The sequence below is a fragment of the Podarcis pityusensis genome, assembly GCF_964106645.2.
Source record: "Podarcis pityusensis genome assembly, chromosome: 7".
Lineage (NCBI taxonomy): Eukaryota > Metazoa > Chordata > Lepidosauria > Squamata > Lacertidae > Podarcis > Podarcis pityusensis.
Genome location: NC_138031.1, coordinates 76,771,680 through 76,792,494, shown reverse-complemented (window position 1 = coordinate 76,792,494; position 20,815 = coordinate 76,771,680). Strand labels below are relative to the sequence as shown.

At 44.1% G+C, this 20,815-nt stretch overlaps 1 protein-coding gene and 1 long non-coding RNA gene across 2 annotated transcripts in view; one reads left to right on the top strand and one right to left on the bottom strand.

The window, feature by feature from the left end:
* Positions 1-20,815, top strand: part of BASP1 (brain abundant membrane attached signal protein 1) — a 79,606-nt gene that overhangs the window by 55,711 nt on the left and 3,080 nt on the right. The window lies entirely within an intron of this gene.
* LOC308482205 lies at positions 10,866-19,953 on the bottom strand. Its single transcript, XR_013989148.1, has 2 exons — positions 19,635-19,953; positions 10,866-11,230 (listed from the first exon to the last, which is right to left on the bottom strand). It is a non-coding gene; the product is annotated as an uncharacterized lncRNA (long non-coding RNA).

Sequence of the window (20,815 nt, the reverse complement as noted above, 5' to 3'; positions counted from 1 at the left end):
TTTTGAAAGTTTGTGTCCCTAATGGGGCAAACAGATAAAATCGTAAAATTTTGTATGATAGAGAAATGGCAGTCTGGATCTAGCCTTCTACATATCTTCATTCATTTTTATTTGTATGCAGATTTTCCACACATAATAATAATAATAATAATAATAATAATAATAATATTTATACCCCACCCATCTGGCTAGGTTTCCCCAGCCACTCTGGGCGGCTTCCAACAGAATATTAAAACCACGGTAAAAGATCAGACATTAAAAACTTCCCTAAACAGGGCTGCCTTCAGGTGTCTTCTAGAAGTCAGATAGTTGTTTATTTCCTTGACATCTGATGGGAGGGCGTTCCACAGGGCGGGCGCCACTACCAAGAAGGCCCTCTGCCTGGTTCCCTGTAACCTCACTTTGCATAGTGAGCAAACTGCCAGAAGGCCCTCAGAGCTGGACCTCAGTGCCCGGGCTGAACGATGGGGGTGGAGACGCTCCTTCAGTTATACTGGGCCAAGGCTGTTTAGGGTTTCAAAGGTCAGCACCAGCACGCTGAATTCTGCTTGGAAATGGAGCTTACAACAAAGAAAACAGGAATGCATTTCAAACAAACGCAACGAAAACAATTTCATAATAACATAGCAAACCAATAGCAAATATAATAGCATACAACCCCCCCCCCCCACATTTCAATACTATAAATGTAGCAAGATTACATAAACATCATGGTATGATGTTGTTCACAAGCCCTTTCCTGTAGCCACTTAGAAGGCTTCCATGGGCAAGGGGTGAGATAGCCGAAAACACCCTCCCTATATCTTGCCAATATAATACTGATCTTGCACCTTCCCTTCTCCCTGATTTAGATATACCCTATGGCTAGCATCACTGTTAACCACAAGCCTTTGTTGATTTATGCATCGCACCTGCATTGCTCCAAGATCCACAGCATGGCATTTTACAGTGCAATTCTAACCATTCCTACTCATAAATACCGTATTTTTTGCTCTATAAGATGCACCAGACCACAAAACGCACCTCGTTTTTAGAGGAGGAAAACAAGAAAAAAAATATTCTGAATCTCAGAAGCCAGAACAGTAAGAGGGATCGCTGCGCAGTGAAAGCAGCAATCCCTCTTGCTGTTCTGGCTTCTGGGATAGCTGCGCAGCCTGCATTTGCTCCATAAGATGCACACACATCCCCTTACTTTTTAGGAGGGAAAAAGTGAATCTTATAGAGCAAAAAATACGGTAAATCCTAATGAATACAGTGGGGTTTCCTCCCAGGCAAGAGGGGTTAGGATTACAATCGCCAGTAAAACTAGACTCTAATCCAGTTCAGATGGGCTTTCCTGCAGCTCATTTGCACACACATGCGCACATGCGCAGACAACCATACTGCTTTTATAAGTAGTCTTTTTGCACTGGGTGGTGGCCAGCATAACATTAGGCAAGGATACTTTCTGGCTTTTTGCCAGCAGCCTTTGTTGAATGGCTTCTCCCACTGCCTCGGTGCAACGCGTTCTTGACACTTCAGTGAGTGCATTCTTTTCACATGCACCACATAAACCACTTGCTGACACGAGCAGTTCATTGCCCAAACAAGCTAGTAAAAGACGATTCTGAGATATAGAAACTTGAGAGGTGGTGAAAAGGCACACAGCATCATATGAGCTTCAGAAATGGGTTGTGAAACCAGCCTTGTTTAGACTGGAAGGGAAAGGGAAGTACTCTGCTTCAGCCTGGTGCTATGTGGTTGCCAGCATGTCATGTACATGACTGGGCTTTTTGCTGTCACCCACAGACCACCTGCCCCACTGATTATTGCAACCATCGTAGAAGATATTATATAATTTAACGGTCTTCTTTTGACACGCAAGTCATTGTCTCCTGCCCAGGTGTGTTTTTAAGCCACTTAATAAGCTCGATATTCAATACCTCATGCCCGAAATGTCTTAAGCCCATGGATGACTATGAACCTTAATCTAATGTGTGAGAAAGCAGAACAGAATAGAGGAATTTGATCTTCTGTGTCGCTGCTTTCAGTGCAAGCATGGGACTCTGGCTTGGTTCCTTTGCCCTGTGAGGAACTTGCTCTTTTCTTTTGTGGGTTTAAGCAGTAGGCAATGGTTTCAACCACAATCCGGAAGGGGGGAAAGTGGGGATAAGTTGTCATCGGAGAACATGCACGACTGAAAATGAAATGCAACAGAAATCTGGAAGCGTTGCGAGCTTCCTGCGTACACAAAAACTCAGCATGAATGGACAATACCCAGGTTCACAATGGAGACCTAAAATGTCTGAAATCCTACCAATAGGGCATGGGGTAAAAAAGTTGACAAATAGCTTATTTCCACCCTAGCACATTTCCACAAAGAAGATATTGTAGGCTTCTATTATAGACAGTGCTATCGTTGCACCGAATGCAGTGGCTGTTCAATAATCTGGCAATGCAGGCAGAGACTGGAAATGGACAGAAGGGACTTTTATTAAAACAGTTTTCACTCTGTCTGTTACTACTAAACAAAGGGTGAGAAGCTTCTGGCCCACAAGAGAGGCGGTGGATAGGGCCCGAGGCAAAAGTGGGCAGTGCAATGAATGCAAATTTTACCTTTGTATAGCAGGTCAGTTTCTGCACACCCTCAAATATCCCTCTCTATCATCCACCCAGACAAGATAGAGTCATTATCAACGTTCCAGGGCACATTCCAGCAAGCAAAATGGGGGAGGGAACATGGCTTGGGGCCAGATAGAACAGCCCAGAGGGCCATTTTATGACCATGAAATTTCCCACGGAATAAAGGGACAAGCCTGTTCCAAAAGCAAGCAGCAAACGAGTATGCGGGGCAAATTCTGCTCTGCTCCTCCCCAGGTTCTTTGCTCATTATATTCAGTTTCTTTTAGAAGCCCAAAGAGGCTTAGGTGTGGTTTCTGCGCAGTCTCCAGTAGACTAGGCTGAGGTTCAATTCACATGTAACATACCAGCCAGCAGCTGATGGGAGTTGTGGTACAAAACACCCGGAAGGCTGCTAAATCTGCTGTACACACTAACCTTGGAGTAAGTCCTCTGCAACGCAATAGAATTTATGTCTGAGCAGACATGCATAGGACTATGCTGTTATTTGCATTTAAGTGGGATGGATTTTATGCTGAAATATTCACCATGTGAGTACTGTCCCTTTGGAGTCGCAATACAGGAAAGAACTGAGCTGGAGTCCAAAATAAATACATGAGATTTATGTGCTTAACTCTTGTTTGTAAGTCCTGTGATCCCGCAAAGCTTAATTACTTTTACATTACTCTGAATTGTAGCCTTTGAGACGTTATGGTCTTAAAGGGAAATATTTTGGTTTCTGTGTGGCTGGTATAAGTCGGTGCCTCCAATTTCAAACATGTACTTTGGTGTAGCTAGTCACAACACCATCTCTGCAAGGATGGTGATAACACCATGTTGTGTAAATGAAAGCCTTTGCAGCTTTGCTGGTTTCAAAGAGCAACACAGTGATAGCTCTTAACTAGATGAAAGTTTCCAACACCTTGTTCAAATAGTGTGCTGCCTAGCTGAAAGGGTGTTGCATAACCAGACCTCTTCAGCAAGGCCAGACAGTTCGTAATATTGCCAGAACAGTTACTATTTAAAACCCCCAGCTCTGTTGGTTTAAAAAACACTTAGTTTTCCGAATATCACAGACCCTCCAAGTATTCCAGCTTTACAGAAGCTGTCCCGATTTCTGATTTGATCCTAGAATGTCCCACTTTTCCTTATGATGCCTCTATTTTCATCGGAGAAATGTTGGAGGGAAAGGTAGGATGTCCCTATTTTCATCGGAGAAATGTTGGAGGGTATGGAGGTATCTGACCCCTGAGCCATCTGAAGGCAGCTCTGTATAGGGATTTTTTTTAAAAAAAGTTTAATGTTTCATTGTGTTTTTTTATATGTTGGAAGCCGCCCAGAGTGGCAACCCAGTCAGATGGGTGAGGTACAAAATTCTTCTTAATCTTATTGAATAGGATGTCCCTATTTTCATCAGAGAAATGTTGGAGAGCATGATATAGGTCTGCCTATTTGACATCTTTTTGGCTGTTTGTGAAGATTTTTACTCTGAAATGAAAAGTTCACTTCTCTCACCACTAACGAAAACTAATAAGTGAATAGAAAGAGAACCTACGAACATGATGTTGGCACAAAAACCTTGCACGTACACTATGTAAAAAAATGAAAGTTTACTATCCTAATCTTCTCTCCCCCCCCTCTCTTCTTTCCCAGCCTTTATCTATAACATTAGTGTCTCACATTGAAGATAGCTGATCTGTAGAAAAGATTCTATGAACAGAAAACTGAGACACTCTACAGTATGTACTTTTGTAATTCAAGAAGATCTTTAATAAAAATGCAAATTAAAAAATGCGTGGTTTTAGCTTCCAGGTTTGATGCATTTGCACCGACATGGCTGTTGGTGCAACTTGCTTTCTTAAGAAAATAATAACATAAAATGAGATCCAGCAGCCAGTTGGATGCTTGTGGGAAGGTCACAAGTAAGGCATGAAGCTCCCACTGATGTTCCCTGCAGCCTATGCTTCTCTAGGTAGCATATAACCAACCTGAACTTAGCCACAAATGCATTTGTCCTCCATAACTTTTTCTATGAAAACATAAGAACAGGCTCAGCAAATCTCAGACTGGGCCTGGACCAGCATCTTATCATGCCACCTGTTGCTCAATAGTCAAGTGTAGGTACGTGGGTGGCGCTGTGGTCTAAACCACTGAGCCTCTTGGGCTTGCTGATCGGAAGGTCGGCGGTTTGAATCCCCACGATGGAGTGAGCTCCCGTTGCTTTGCCCCAGCTCCTGCCAACCTAGCCGTTCTAAAGCACGCCAGTGCAAGTAGATAAATAGGTACCACTGTGGCGGGAAAGTAAACGACATTTTCGTGCGCTCTGCTTTTCGTCATGGTGTTCCATTGAGCCAGAAGCTGTTTAGTCATACTGGCCACATGACCCGGAAAGCTGTCTGTGGACAAACGCCGACTCCCTTGGCCTGAAAGCGAAATGAGCGCCGTAACCCCATAGTCGCCTTTGACTGGACTTAACCATCCAGGGTTCCTTTAGCTTTTAACTTTTTAAACAATAGTCAGGTGAGAAGCAACAATGCTCCACATCCCACAATTCCATCTCTGTGTGAGCTCTGCTTCCTTACTTCCTATCACAAAAAATTATCTATCTACATGCAGAATATGGGTGGTTTTAGGAGTCATTCTCTCTTGCCAGGGAACCCTGGACCTGAAGTACTTCAAAGGACGGTGCAGTTCTAAGGAGGAATGCATGCATATGGGATACATGCAAAGATTATTTCAGGGCAAAGGAAAGGCTGAAATGAAATGTGATCCGAGGGTAAGAGTGGACCTGGTTTTCAGATGAAGCCATTAGTTTGTTGCTCAGGCAATCATTAGTCACAGTGGCTTATATTCCAGCACATCTGAAAATTTATCTTCCCTTGGTGGTTCATTCGCTGAGGAATGGCCAGACCACACTGCTGAGGTATTGGCTGAGCTTGGAAAGTGAGTTTGCACCAAGCCCACTCTTCTGTCATCAAAGTGGCCCATCAGTCTGAGAGAGTAATTTGTGAATGCGATGACTCTGATTTCAGGAACGCACAGGTCTTTTATCATTGGGTTTGCCCTGGGGGCGCTTTGATCTCAAGGTGCCGGTATCCCTTCTCACATTATGAGAGCTACAAGATAAACATCAGTCGGAGAGACAGACGATAAGCCTAGCTTTGACAATAGGCAGGTAGCCAGGTGATGGGTGATTCACTCTGAGCTTCTTTAAGTGTAAAGCTATGCTGATTTTGCTCCTCAACCCTTGACTCTTGGGATCCATTACTCTGTTCTAGCACTCTTATCTGGGCGCTGTTATAACAAGCATAAACATGCTCTTCTAATCAGAGCTTATCTGACCCTGGTGTTTGTCATACTAGAACAGCCAGGCAATAAACAATCCCACCATAAAATATCTATGACACTGACCAGTATTCCATAGTCCACTGCACGGTGGGTACAAAAAGTATTATTATTGAAATAATTTTTATTTGATTTTACAAATATTAAATTATAACAATACAACCATGCTCATCAACAGTTAAAATATTCTTTCGAATCTCTTGACTTCCCACCTTCCCCTCCGTGGGTCCTGCATCTTTTTTAATATTCCATGTTTTATATAACTCCATAGTACTTGCTACATTACAAATGCTGTTGCAATCCTGCTAAATGTTTTCATCTGCTTACAGTGATCTCAAAGACAGATTATAAGTTTCCCCCATTCTTTGTTGAAATTTTGGTCTTCTTGATTCCTGAGCCTTCCAGTCATTTTTTTTTGCCATTAGGGGCAAAAAATATTAGAAGGAATTGCTGGGCTTGCATGATTTGGAGCATTTTGGGGGGTGTATGCTACATTTCTGAGACACTTCAACAGTGGGATGGAATTTAGAGAATACACTTCTGCAGTCCTAGGTTTAGCGAAATTCTCTCCCCTTTTTTAAGATCTGCTGTTATGAGGGAAGGAGGAGGTCCCAATTAATAGCCCACTGTTAAGATACCCTGATCTCTTTGGGACAGAGGTATCAGTGCTTCAAGCCAGCACATGAAGGTTATGAAGCAGTAAAGGCATCTCCTCTTCCTCTGTTCTGACACCCTGATTGGTTTGGGTCCCAGCTTTCCAATTGGATGGGGAAGCCCCTGAGGGCTAAACCACTGAGCCTCTTGGGCTTGCCGATCAGAAGGTCGGCGGTTCAAATCCCCACAACGGGGTGAGCTCCCATTGCTCGGTCCCAGCTCCTGTCCACCTAGCTGTTCAAAAGCACGCCAAAAAGTGCAAGTAGATAAAAAGGTACCACTGCAGTGGGAAGGTAAATGGCATTTCCATGTGCTGCTCTGGTGTCGGTGTTCCGTTGCGCCAGAAGCGGTTTAGTCAGGCTAGCTGCATGACCCAAAAAGCTATCTGTGGACAAACTCTGGCTCCCTCAGTCTGAAAGCGAGATGAGCGCCGCAACCCCATTGTCGCCTTTGACTGGACTTAACCATCCAGGGGTCCTTTACCTTTTACCTATGAGGCTGGTATGAGAATGGGAACGTCCATATATGCCACCCTAAGCTCCTTGCAGGAAGAGATTGCAGATAAAAAATGTAACAAATGAAGGAATGAAGAGTGAATTGCCTGGTTGCTTGTGAAAAGACAATAGCAAGTTTGGGAAGGTAATAAGTAATGGGGCGCAACTGCAACAGATAGTTACTAACCTGCCATTCCTTTCCTCCTGCCCTTTTTTGTTCTAACCAAATTGTCAACGGTGTGCTCTTAGTTTTCCATATATGAAGGTGAAGGTGGCCCTATGCTGTGTGTTCATATGTGTGTGTGTGTGTGTTTTCTATTTATCTATCACTCTGGAATTCACTGATCGATACAGAGACCCCCAGTAGGATGGACTAAAAAAAAAAAAGGGTGTTTTTTTTTTAAGACTGTGGGAAGAAATGCATGGAAACTACCAATGTTGCTTAAAGCCGCAGAAAGAATCTGTTGTTTTGAAACCGAGATGGGAATGCAGCTTCAAACAAAACTAAATCTTGCATGGCATGTTTACAGCAACGTGGCTTTGAACTGGTGAGAATCTAGTAATTCAGACTGTGAAGTTGAAACTTTTTTGAGTTTCAAAGTAAACTCTCCTCTCAGAACAAGCATGGGGTGGCCTTAAGAAGAGACCCACGTGAGGAAAGAGATGGACCAGTGCAGCCGAAACATTACTGTTTACAGTAGCGCTTCAGCACCCTATTTCCTAACTCGTGTTATGTTGTGCTAGCTTGGGATGCTTTAAGCTAGTTTGAACTTCCTCCTGCTCCACCACTCCTATTCAAATGTTCCCTGTAAACAAGCACCTTTTAAATAGTATTTACTTCTGTTGGCATATAAACATTCTTAGAGCACAGCTGGATATCCATTTTCAGAATTTGGACTTGAAATTCCAAGCAAAGCAGCGATAGGGATTGTTGATGCCTCGTTTCCAAACACTGGACATGAGCCAGCCAAAGTAAATCCATTTAAAAGTCCTTTTTGATACCAGTGGAACGCCTGTTAAACACGTGATTAGCTTTTCCATCGAAATGGATGGGGGCTTAACTTTGGCTCATCTTTGTCCTGTTGAACCAGTATTATTTCCCCGTTCCTCTATTTATAGCTGCCGGTTAGTACCAATATTTTCATATTTTCCATGTAATGTCAAGCTTCACTCACGCACCAGATCTCTCTTTGTTTGGTGGGAAAGGTCTCGAGCGCACAAGGGGAGAATGACCATAGCCTGAGTTCAAAGTTGAAACAAACATTGAGTTTGTAGGCTTTTCGCTCGAGTCTGAGGAAAACACAAGATGAATGTCAGCCAGACTACAAAATATTGGGAACTACAAGGGAAGGAGAGCGCTCCTGCAAAAACCGGCCCAGCAAAGTGAAACAGAGCCGCTTGTCACCTCACTTCACATCATGAACTCTCATAGGGTGTCTTCTCCCAGTTTGCCCCAGTTTCTGGGAACATCAGCACTGGTGCAGGGAGCAACTTTTGGGTAGGTTGTTTCCACATAGGCTGGTGCACTGGGAATGGGCTGAACCCTGGGAAAGAGTGTTGATTGATTGATTGATTGATTCATTCATTCATTCATTAACTAGGCGTGGGGAACCGCAGCCCTCAAGATTTTGTTGGACTGCAACTCCCATCATCCCTAGCCAGTTTGGCCAGCTGTCAGGAATATCAGAAGCTGTAATTCTGCAATGTCTGGAGGTTCTCCAGTGGTCAATTGAACATTGTCACTGGTTTAGGATATAATGGGAAGCATGGTTAAGTGGTGAATACTGATTAGTCCTTGTGTGAAGGAAGGCACAAAACAAGTGAAAGGGGTTTGGCACCTTCATTATACACCTTTAGGCACCAGGCAAAAATGTTCCTCTTTAACCAGGCCTTTGGCTGATTGACATCTTTCAAAATGTGTTGGGGAAAGGGGGTTTATTGGGCTGTTTTTTTGTTTTTGTTTTTATTATGTATTTTGCATTTTTATATTGTGATTTTATGTTGTAACTGCCCTGAAACCTACATGCATAGGGCAGCATACAAATTTTATAAATAAATCTTTTACCTCTTATCTCTCTCTCCCCTTTGTCTAAACTGAGACTCTAATCTCCGAGGCAGGGAATGTGTTTTTTTTCTTTTTCTCCCCTCACTCTTTAGCACTCCATCCATGTACACTGATGGCCATACATCAACAGGAAAGATTTTGGATAAGTTGTGGCGCTCTTTATTTTAAAGCTGGCAGCAGTTTCAAGTTTGATAGCTGTGCTGTTGTTATGCTTGGGTAGCTGATCACCACTGTATGGCTTGACTGGGGCTAATTCTCTCTGCATTGTCCTAATGTTTGTTTGTTTGTTAGTAAATTTATTTCGTTTTTCAGATTAAAATTTTATAGTCACATGTCCAACATACAACATAAAAACAAGATTCTTGGACTTCCCTCCTCCCCTTAGTGGGTCCTATTGCTAATCATTTCCTCCTGCATCTTTTATAATAATCCAAATCTTTTATCTCTCCAATGTTTCCAGAATTCACCATTAAACTACAAGTGGTATCCCAATCCTAGTAACAATTTTAACTGTTTACAATGGTCTTTAAGATAAGTTATAAATTTCCCCCATTCCTTATTTAAAATGTGGTCCTCCTGATTTCTGTTTCTTCTGGTCATTGTAGCCATTTTGGCATAGTCCATCAACTTGATCTGCCATTCTTCTCTGGTAGGGACTTTATCTTCTTTCCATCTCTGGGCTAATAACATCTGTGCAGCTGCCGCTTTGTCCTAATGTTAGTCCACCAAATTCATCTGTTGCAATACTATTACCTTAGCGATTTCAGATCCCTTTGTTTCCCAGTCTTTCAGTGTTAATGTTGCTTTTTACGCATGACAACTGTGAGGTGGCAGTTAGCGATGTTCTAACAAGCCTGACATAAGGAGTGTGCATTTGAGGACTTTGTGGTTTGGATCTAGACTTAGCCTTCCATGGATGAAATGACTCCTTCCATCCATAGATTGCTTTTGGGGAAAGGGGGCCTTGGCAAAAGTTGCTTCTCTCTCTGCTGGAGAACATGTCCTCTAGGAGGAGTTCCACTCTAGGGATGCTCCTGCAGGAGAGAGTGACAGACTCCAACCCTGTATCTTCTGCTGTCTCATAGAAGAACTGTGTATAGTCTGGCCCTAAACCAGAAATGGATGCCATGGTGATGCCATTTTGGCATATCTTCAAAATATGCAAATGAAGCAAAATCTGTGTTTGTGTCTATCAGTTTATCTATAAGCCCAATATGGCTGACCGTTGTTACAATTCCTGGAGAAGGGCAATGGGCTTAAATATCTAGTATAGCTCTGTTGCCGTTTCTGAGATTTCCCAAGGCATTGTATACACATTTCCAAGGGTACTTTCATAGGCTTAAGAGCTAGAAACTCAACTCTGTAAGAGAGAGGAGGGGAATAAGAGGGGAAGAGGTTCTAAGGATGTGGGATTCAACACCCAGTTCCAATTTATGTTCTTGCATGGTGACGCACTGAGTTCTGCCTAATTGCTTTATTTTGGTAAGTGGCACGATGGATTGATGGGTGGCGTGACTCTTAGTGTTATGAACTCTTTAGGGTTAAAATGTGTTTTCCCAGTAGTGTAATTATCTGATTAGGACTCTTGATGGTACTGAGAAGCTTGCAGTTACCCCACTGCACTTTTTGACCCTTTATGCTGCTATAGGGAATTATATGTCGTTTTCTTCCATTGCTATCCTGCTGCGGCAAAAAAAATATTATCCAGCTTACTTGGGAAATGTGGCCCCACAAATGGCAACATCCCTTGGTGCAAACTTTATTAGATGCAGCATCTGGATCATAAAATGCAACACATGTTTCCAGATGGTTATGGGAAACAAACCCTTATCTCATTAGGAAATCACTGGGGACATCCTGCAATTGTAAACTTTCTGTGTTAAAGGCCCAGACCGTTCTGTGAAATGTCTTATTGCTTGGAGTAGTTTTCTGCAAAGCACAGCGATTCTGCTTCAGCCCAGAGAACCATTTATGTCAAATTCCTCCAGGATGACATTAGCATGAAGTGCAGGGGCCAGCTTTGCAGTTTCAGCAATGAATTTTATCACACTAATGCACGGGTGTGTGCTTCTTCCTATTAGAATACAAATGCAAAGAAATTAGCATAGGCTGAATTCAGAGGTAAAGACAAGCAGTGGTTTGCCATGAGGACAAGTCTAAGGTTTGTGTGCTTCTTTTGCCTGCCTCAAATGCACGTAAGGCGAAGAGATTAGAAGCCTCCACTTTCTACGTTTGCTCTTGCATCTAAATGTAGCAAACTACGGTTTGCTCAAACCACAGTTTTGACTTAGAATCCTACTTTGAGGGCAAACTATGGTTTGCCCACTAACTAAGCAGAAGCTTCTAATCTCTCCTCCTCCCATGTAGAAGAAGGGGTAAAAGGAAGAAGGAGCATTAAGACCTAAAGCTTATGCCTACCTGCCTCCTGAACAACAAACCATGGTTTATTGTTACATTTGAATTCCGTCAGGGTGAGTTTCCAGAAACGCCGCTGCTCTACACAGAACAAGGCACAATAGAACTTGGCTGAATCGGATGTGGTCTGCATCGCTTACCAGCCTTGCCTGAGTGCTTTTGGCTGGCTTGGAGTGTGTGTTTGAATTGGAATAATGCCTCTTCTTTACCTAGATGGAGGATTGAGTGATGTGAGTAGAGGTGTATAAACTGCTGACTTTTGGATGGCTGGAATGTGATCTGCTGTCTTCTTCTTCTTTGGCGAGCACTCATAGCTGAGTAAGATTGTCTTCCATGAACACAATCTTAACAGTGAGTCTGTAAGTGTCTGTGGAGGCCAATTCTGGATCCACATGTCCTTCCACAGTGGGGACGTAGGTTTCCGGGCAGGAGTTGATCATGGTGTGGATTTGCCAAGCGTGCCTTCCTCTTAGCACGTTTCTCCCTTTCGTCCTGAGTTTGAGCATCTTCGAAGCCTATGACACCTTTGGTAAAGGCTGTTCTCCAATTGGAGCGCTCGTAGGCCAGTGTTTCCCAGTTGTTGGTGTTTATACAATTTTTTTTAGATTTGCCCTGTGAGAGTCTTTAAACCTCTATTGTTGACCACCAGCATTATGCTTCCCATTTTTAAGTTCAGAATAGAGTAGTTGCTTTGGAAGACGATAATCAGGCATCCACACAACATGACCAGTCCAACAAAGTTGATGTTGAAGAATCATTGCTTTGACACTGGCGATCTTTGCTTCTTCCAGTACACTGGCATTAGTTTGCCTGTCTTCCCAAGTGATGTGTAAAAATTTTTGGAGACACCGTTGATGGAATCTTTCAAGGAGTTGGAGAAGGCGTTTATAAGTGGTCCAAGTTTCACAAGTATACAGTAAGCATACTGTACTTGGATGGAGGATTGAGTGATGTGAGTAGAATTATATACACCTCTTGACTTTTGGATGACTGGAATTTGGTCTGTTGTACAAAGGTCAGCGTCACACCCATTGCTGCAACCAGTTTTGCCTCTGGCCACTTCCACAGACAGACATCTGACTCCTGAAGGGTTTCCCGTGAGGGAATGTGGCTTTTGAGCTGAAAAAGTTGCCTCACCTCTCTTCTATAGGGAGTGATGGACTGCAGAGGAGCAATATTGTGCATCTTAGTTTCCCTGCCATTCCTCCACCCTGAAGCTCTTCATGGACCCTGCTGTTCAGATTGAACAAGTTATAGGACACAGTTGACTTGTGACATAAAAACAGCAAATGTAGAGAAGTTTTTAATGTTTGATTAGAGAATCATAGAATTGTAGAGTTGGAAGGGACCCCGAAGAGCCCAACCCCCTGAAATGCAGGGCTATGCAGCTGTCCCATATGGGGATCAAACCTGCAGCCTTGGTGCTTTTCATACTTTGTTGGGAGCCACCCAGATTGGCTGGAGCAACTCGGTCAGATAGGGGGATAATAATAATAATAATGTGATGGTGATGTTGTCAGGAGGGGCAAAAGGAGGGGGCCGAGCCAGCACATCACTTTAAGATGTGCTTATCCACCTGCCATTTGGTGGGCAACCTGGTATAGAAATCTTGAGGGTTGAGTAATGTTCTATTTTATGTATTTTGAAATGACAGAGTTGTCTATAAACTCAGCACACTAGAAGTACCACAAACAGCTGGGACACATCTACAGAAGTGCAACCAAGGTTGGGCAGAGTAGCTGCAGAAAAATCTATGGTCCCCACTTAAATAAATCAAGCTGTGTAATCAAGCTCTTTGCCCCTGAGAAAAGGAGGACCGATTGTCAGACCCACAGGCAAACCTTGTGATTTAAGGTAAGAAGAGAATATTGCAGCATCAGGAACAGAAAGGGTGCAAAGGTAGCATTCCAGAGAATTTTCAGAGATATAGATAAGATTCTTCCCACCGTGGAGGGGAAGACTCACTACTAGAAGGGAAGCCGATACTCCAAAATGATGATGTTTTCCTGAAGAACTGGAGCCATAAGTGAGGAAGAACAGAAACTGAGAGAACTGAGACTGCTTCAGGGCAAGCGTAGAAGCAACTGATTATTTTGGAAAGCAGATGAAAATGGTGAACAGGGTGAAACGGAGAGGGAGGCTGGAGTAATGCTTAGTGAAACAGTGGAAGAGGATATGGAGCAATGTGGTCTGACAAGACCGCTATGGAAGGGAGAAGAAGAAGAAAAAAGGAAGTCAAGGATTTGCCAAGGGGAAGAAACTTTCATAATTTTCCAGTTTCAGACACAGCGGCTGCTGACAAGAGGTTCAGATGACACTTCTTGTTTCTCCTGTAGTGGCATTTCCTCCCTTCCCTATCAGCCTTTTGCTTGGTTATATTTTGGGCACTTGACTACTTATGAGAACTGCAGCTTCTTGTCACTTGAGCTGACAAGTGCCAAGAAATCCCACGCTTTGCACCATGAAGCTGGTGGGTCAGCTGCCCCATCTGAAGGCTTCATCACATATTGAAGCCGCTAAGTGAGACTTGTAAGGTGACTTGTAAGTGCCAAGAAGAGACTGCCGCTTCCTCTACAGCCTTCCTTTCTCACACTCTGAACAACTTGCTAGAAATATTGCCCAGATAGGCACACCACTCAAAGAACCTCCTTCATATGTGGGCTTTGCCTGCTCCTTGGGGTACCAGAGTGGATTTCTGCCCTCCCATTCTGACACACGCTTCAACTGCCTGTCTGATTTGTTGACCAGATGTAGACAAATATCAGGACCCCCCCCCCAAGTGTCCCTGTTTTCCAGGGGATGGTCCCAGTTTGGAAGACGTCCTAGTTTCTGATTTGATCCCAGAATGTCCCATTTTTCCTTAGGATGTCTCTGTTTTCATCAGAGAAATGTTGGGGGTTATGGCAGCATGTCTCTATTTTCATCAGAGAAATGTTGGAGGGTATGGAATAGTGTGTCCCTATTTTCATCGGAGAAATATTGGCGGGGACATCTCTATTTTCATTGGAGAAATGGTGGAGGATATGCAATACGATGTCCCTATTTTCATCAGAGAAGTGTTGGAGGGTATGAAATATGGTAGTTGACTTTCGCTTCCCATGACCTTCTGCATTTGATGCTGTCCTAGCTGTTCCCTTGCCATTGTCTAGGCCTCTGGCCCTAAATCCTAGACAGGACCATTTATATCCCATGCTCCTGATATATAAGTGCCCCAATCCTCAATATTTGTTCTGATGTATTTCCAGTGGTCCCTGTACTCTATGGTGCAGGGATCCATGGGAGAACAGTTCTGGGTCTTTGGAGTGATTTCCTGTCTGGGGTGCATTTTGCCACAACATTTCTTTGAATTTGTTGGCAGGTGAAGAGGCACATCTTTGTCCAGGTCTTTGGGAAGGGGTGCTCTTCATGAAGCAATGAGAATGTCTTTTCTGCCAGTGCTCTGCGGTTTAACTGCCTTGTGGTTTTCCAATAAAGAACGCTAGTGCTGCAATATTTTGCTTTAGCTTCTCATTGTTAAATGTGTTTTAATATGTATGTGCTTTCCAAACTGAGACCTTCGGGTGAAGGGTGCATTTTAAACATTCTTAATAAATAAGTAAGGTATAAAGTAAAGGACCCCTGGATTGTAAAGTCCAGTGAAATTTGACTTTGCGGTGCTCCTCTCTGCTTTCAGGCCGAGGGAACCAGAATTTATCCATAGACAGATTTTCTGGGTCATGTGGCCAGCATGACTCAACTGCTTCTAGTGCAATGGGACACAGTGACGAGTGCCAGAGTGCACAGAAATGCTGTTTACCTTCCCACTACAGTGGTATCTATTTATCTACTCGCGCTGGTATGCTTTCGAACTGCTAAGTTGGCAGGAGCTGGGACAGAGCAGCGGGAGCTCACTCCGTCACAGGGATTCGAACTTTTGACCCTGTGATTGGCAAGCCAAAGATTCTTGGTGGTTTCAACCACAGCGCCACCTGCGTCGCCCTAAAATAAGTAAACATTGTACTGGCACAGGGGTTAGTATACCCCCCCTTCCCTTAAATCCTAAGCACTGGGCAATTCTTAGGATTGCACCGTAAGGCTGCACCCTTTTGTCTTCTCACACCACCCTGCCAGTGTCCCCCAGAAAAATGTTCCCCGGGGCCATCACCCTGGCAGTCCCCCACAACCCAAGATACGCCCCTGGCCTTAAATATCCATGCATTCTGATTAGTGCTAGAGACACCATTTATGTTTACAAAGGCTAAGCAGCCATTTCTTCTTTGTGCCTGATATATATATATATATATATATATATATATATATGCACCCAGCATCGCCAGAGTACACGCGAAGCCTTGTGGCACAATTCATGAAAAGGATCTGTTTTTTTTTAATGCCTAACAAATCAGGCACAATGGGAGTGGGGTCAACACTTTGACCGCATCATTTTCACCTATGAAAATTCTCCCTAGCTTCTATTGGCCCCATGGGGCAACAAATACAGGTCACCATAAGCTGCAGGTTATTGCATCACACCTAGCAATTTTTTTCTTCCCCATCCTATTATTATTATTATTATTATTATGTTACAAAACAAACTGGCAGCCCTTTTTATTTTTCCTTAAACAACCAACCTGAAGAAGAGCTCTAAGAACTTAAAAGCTTGCTCATTATTTTGTGGTGCTTTATTTCATTACAATGAAAGCATCGCTCTACTGTTGCATTACAATCATCTCTTGAGCTTTTGTTTGGGGATCATAACATTTAACTTAAGAAATCTCTCTCATTTACTTTCGCTACTTCAGGGAACACCTTGAATATTTTGTGTCTCTAGAAGCCTGTATGGAAAACCTAGTTTTGCAATAAAAACACAGGGGAAGGAACACTGGGCTGGTGGAACAGCTTGGAATAATAATAGACTAATAGAATTGTAGAGTTGGAAGGGACCCTGAGGGGCATCTAGTCCAACCCCTGCAATGTAGGAACCTCAACATATGGTACCCTATCCCATTTGAAATAGTAATAATATTTCTACCTCACCCATCTGACTGGGTTGCCCCAGCCATCCTGGATGGCTGTCAACATACATAAAAACGTAATAAAACATCAAATATTTTTTAAAAAAATCCTTCCCTATACATGGCTGCCTTCAGATGTCTTCTAAGGGTTGTTTAGTCACTTATCTCCTTGGCTTGGGGGTCACATAACTCCACACCTTCCAACATTTCTCCGATGAAAATAGGGACGTACTAAGGAAAAACGGGACATTCTGGGATCAGATCAGAAACCGGGACAGCTTCTGTAAATCTGAGACTATCCCTGGAAAATAGGGACTTGGAGGTTCTGTGTGTACACACACCAACCACTTGTTAGAATGGAGTCTGATGTTGGGTTCTTTGCAGAGAAAAGCTAAATATGTGCTTAAGCTCCCCTATGTGTAGGCTAGGCTGCTTGTGGAAAGTCCTATTTTCCCTGGTTCCCCCCTCAGTTCTTCCTTGTGAGCTCCAAGTGTGCACAACATGAAGCCAGAGAAATAGAAAAACATGCTGCATACCTTATCATCTGACTTTATGGTTTCCCTGTGAGGGGTGTGCTGTGATTGATGGTTGAATTGTGCTATAGCCTATGCTCAGTTGTGGCGACGTGATTTGGAGTGTGAGACAGTCAGTGATGGGACTATTTTGAACTCTCCTCTTGTAGAAGGGACGCAGGTGGCACTGTGGGTTAAACCACAGAGCCTAGGACTTGCCGATCAGAAGGTCGGCGGTTCGAATCCCTGCCACGGGGTGAGCTCCCGTTGCTTGGTCCCTGTTCCTGCCAACCTAGCAGTTCGAAAGCACGTCAAAGTGCAAGTAGATAAATAGGTACCGCTCCAGCAGGAAGGTAAATGGCGTTTCCGTGCACTGCTCTGGTTCACCAGAAGCGGCTTAGTCATGCTGGCCACATGACCCGGAAGCTGTACGCCGGCTCCCTCGGCCAATAAAGCAAGATGAGCACCGCAACCCCAGAGTCGGCCACGACTGGACCTAACGGTCAGGGGTCCCTTTACCTTTACCTTGTTGAAATGAATGTGTGCTTCCCATTCACTCCTATGGGCAAGAATCAAGTGCTGCACTTTGCTGAGATCATATCTCATGATACTAGCCAACCTCCTAACCTCCACTGGCCATGAGCCTATGGGGGAAGCAATATGTCGTGTGAGTGTGGAGCAGATATTGTGCTCCCACCTCTTGAAATCATCATCATCATCATCATCTACTTGGCCTTCTTCTCCCCACCCCCATCCTGATGGCAGGCATTTTGCTGGCCATGTCAAAAGCAAAAGACTTTGAAAAAAAGTGGAAGAGGCACATCAAACAAAAGCACACTTGTTTTATCCAAGCATTGCCGGGCAAACAAATAGAGGCTTAATTGGGGATTGGCTATCTGCAAGCAAATATAGCTCTCGCTATTGTTTAAAATCTTTGTTCCTGCTGATTTGCAAAACTGCTCTGAAGTGCAATGTGACTGGATGGGCATGAAAACTCCCATTTTCTTTATATAATAAGTGCACTGTGACCTACATGGGCAAGTTGTGAGAATTGGGGTGGCTGCATTGTTACTAGACTCCAGTAACTGTGCTCCTGACCCAAGTGTGGTGGGTGCCCTTTCTTGTGGGTATGTGGGAAGCCCATTTTGGAAGCTCTCCTCCTAACCTCATAACTTCAGAGGAGCCAAATTGCCACTTATTATGAACTGTTTCACAGTGAGCACCAGTGCATCAAAATATCTCCTGTTCAATGAAGGGATACAGATTATTGTACCCACAGTGAGGGCTGTGATTCCAAGACACCTTCTTGGGCTCAGAAATCTCACTGCAGGTGAGGGACACAAGCTCCTCACCTTGTGTCACAGGAGGCCCAGCGAAGAATAACCATGTATAAACCAGCCTTGCACATGTCAGGCACATGTCCCAGGCTCATAAACATATATGGCTTATGTAGCCATGGATGAATGATGCTTGCGTGAATCTAGAAATCATGATTTACAAACCTCAGATGTTCGAATGCAGACATGGACTTGCCAAACCAGACTCTTTTAAATGAAAGGGTTGACTATGTTTTCTAGAAATATCAGGTTTAGAATTATGGAATGCCTACTTTATAGGGTGGAGATCATTTGAGATAGTGATACCACTGAGAGATCCTGGGTCTGGTTTACAAAGCAATTTCCCCCCGCATCCCTATCAAATGTTACATAATGGTGGGTAAAAACGTTACCCACTGTTTCATTTGTAAGGAAAATATGTAAGTGTTTAAAAATAGCAATACAGTGGAACCTTGGTTTTCGAGCGTCTCGGAAGCTGAACAATTCAGAACCCGAACGCCAAAAACCCAGAAATAATTGCTTCCATTTTTGAATGTGCCTTGGAAGTCAAATGACTTCTGAGGTGCGTTTTTCATCCCCCCCCCCCATTGACTTTGCAGCCAGCCCATTGATCCTCGATTTTCGAACATTTTGGAAGCTGAACTGTCTTCCAAAATGGATTATGTTCGAAAACCGAGATTCCATTATAATAAAATGTTCTGAGAGGCAGAGATATTCTGCTACATCTCGCTTCGGATACTATATGCAATGCCTTGGCTTGTAGCTATGTGTAGATTTTAATGCAGAGCCTGTCTCCCAGCCACAACTGTGAAGTGTTAGAAAAAGGAAGAAGAGGCGTGCCTTCTATTGCAGATTCCCATTTTTCTTGCTTTCTAATCTAGCCACCTGTGCCAAGGTATTACTGTTCAAAGTCTTATTAGAGACAGAATTGGGACTTTGGGTGGTTCTGATCTATGGTATGAAGAGTTATATGAAGGAGCAGAAGGCTATACAGTGGTACCTCAGGTTAAGAACTTAATTCGTTCTGGAGGTCCGTTCTTAACCTGAAACTGTTCTTAACCTGAGGTACCACTTTAGCTAATGGGGCCTGCCATGCCGCCGCCACGCTATTTCAGTTCTCATCCTGAAGCAAAGTCCTAAACCGGAGGTACTATTTCTGGGTTAGTGGAGTCTGTAACCTGAAGCGTCTGTAACCTGAGGTACCACTGTATTAATCAAACCTTTGTCTTCTAAGGCGTTCTGGATTCCGGCTTCTGCCAAAATTTGCCTGGAGTGAAATTTGCAACAGGTTTTGCTCAGGTTGAATATCTGTAGGAATTCTGAGGGCAGGTAAAGAGAAGGTAGATAATGAAATTAGTCCCAGGGAACGGTCTGAATGCATGTGAGGCCACCGTCTTGCAAGTCTGGGTGTGGTCAGTGCCTGGTGAGAGACAACCCACCCGCCACCTTGGGTTCCATAATGGAAGGAAGGTGGGATATAAATGTTAGGGATTTATTGAGGGTGGGGAGGTTGGACATATTTATGCAAGTGCCATCTGCTTAATGATGTTTGCATGTATGCTCAGGGGCTGTAGCTCAGAAGGTTTGTGTAATGGATTTAGGGGTTGCTCGTGCGTAAGTTGCCGCCACTCCTGGCGAGGTTACCTGGTTAAACCCTTTCTGACTGAACAGCCTCCAGCATCGTGACTGTCTCAGTCGCTGGCAGAATCCGTCAGTGGGCGTTTCTTAAACTTTTTCCAGCACAAAATTTCCTTGACGCCTAGTCTCCGCCTAGACTCCCTGTGCGGAAGCCTTCTGCGCAGGGAGGGTGTGGGCAGCGGAGGACCCGTACTCTCTCTGCTGGTCTCCGGCGAGGAGTCTTGGAGCCTCCTCTCCGATTCCCCCATCTGCCCCCCTTCTCTACTGGTGTTACGCTGATTTCCTTCCCCAGCGGACGGGCTGCCTCTTTCCCTACTGGGACCCTCTCCGCCATCCCTCTGGAGCCTTCCCTCCGCCTCTAGCTCCGATGGCAGTTCCCTGACAGTTTGCATACAGAAGGTTTTGGGTGCAATCCTTGGTATGTCACAGCTAGTTAGGGAACTAGTTTGAACTGTAGTCCAAAAACAACTGGAGACCCAAGTTTGGGAAGCACTTAGCTAGATGAACCAGTGGCTTTCTTCCTATGCTCCATTGTATACATTTATACCTGTCAAGCTCCTGCCAACCTAGCAGTTCGAAAGCATGTCAAAGTGCAAGTAGATAAATAGGTACCGCTCTGGCGGGAAGGTAAACGGCGTTTCCGTGCGCTGCTCTGGTTCGCCAGAAGCGGCTTAGTCATGCTGGCCACATGACCCGGAAAGCTGTACGCCAGCTCCCTTGGCCAATAAAGCGAGATGAGCGCTGCAACCCCAGAGTCGGTCAT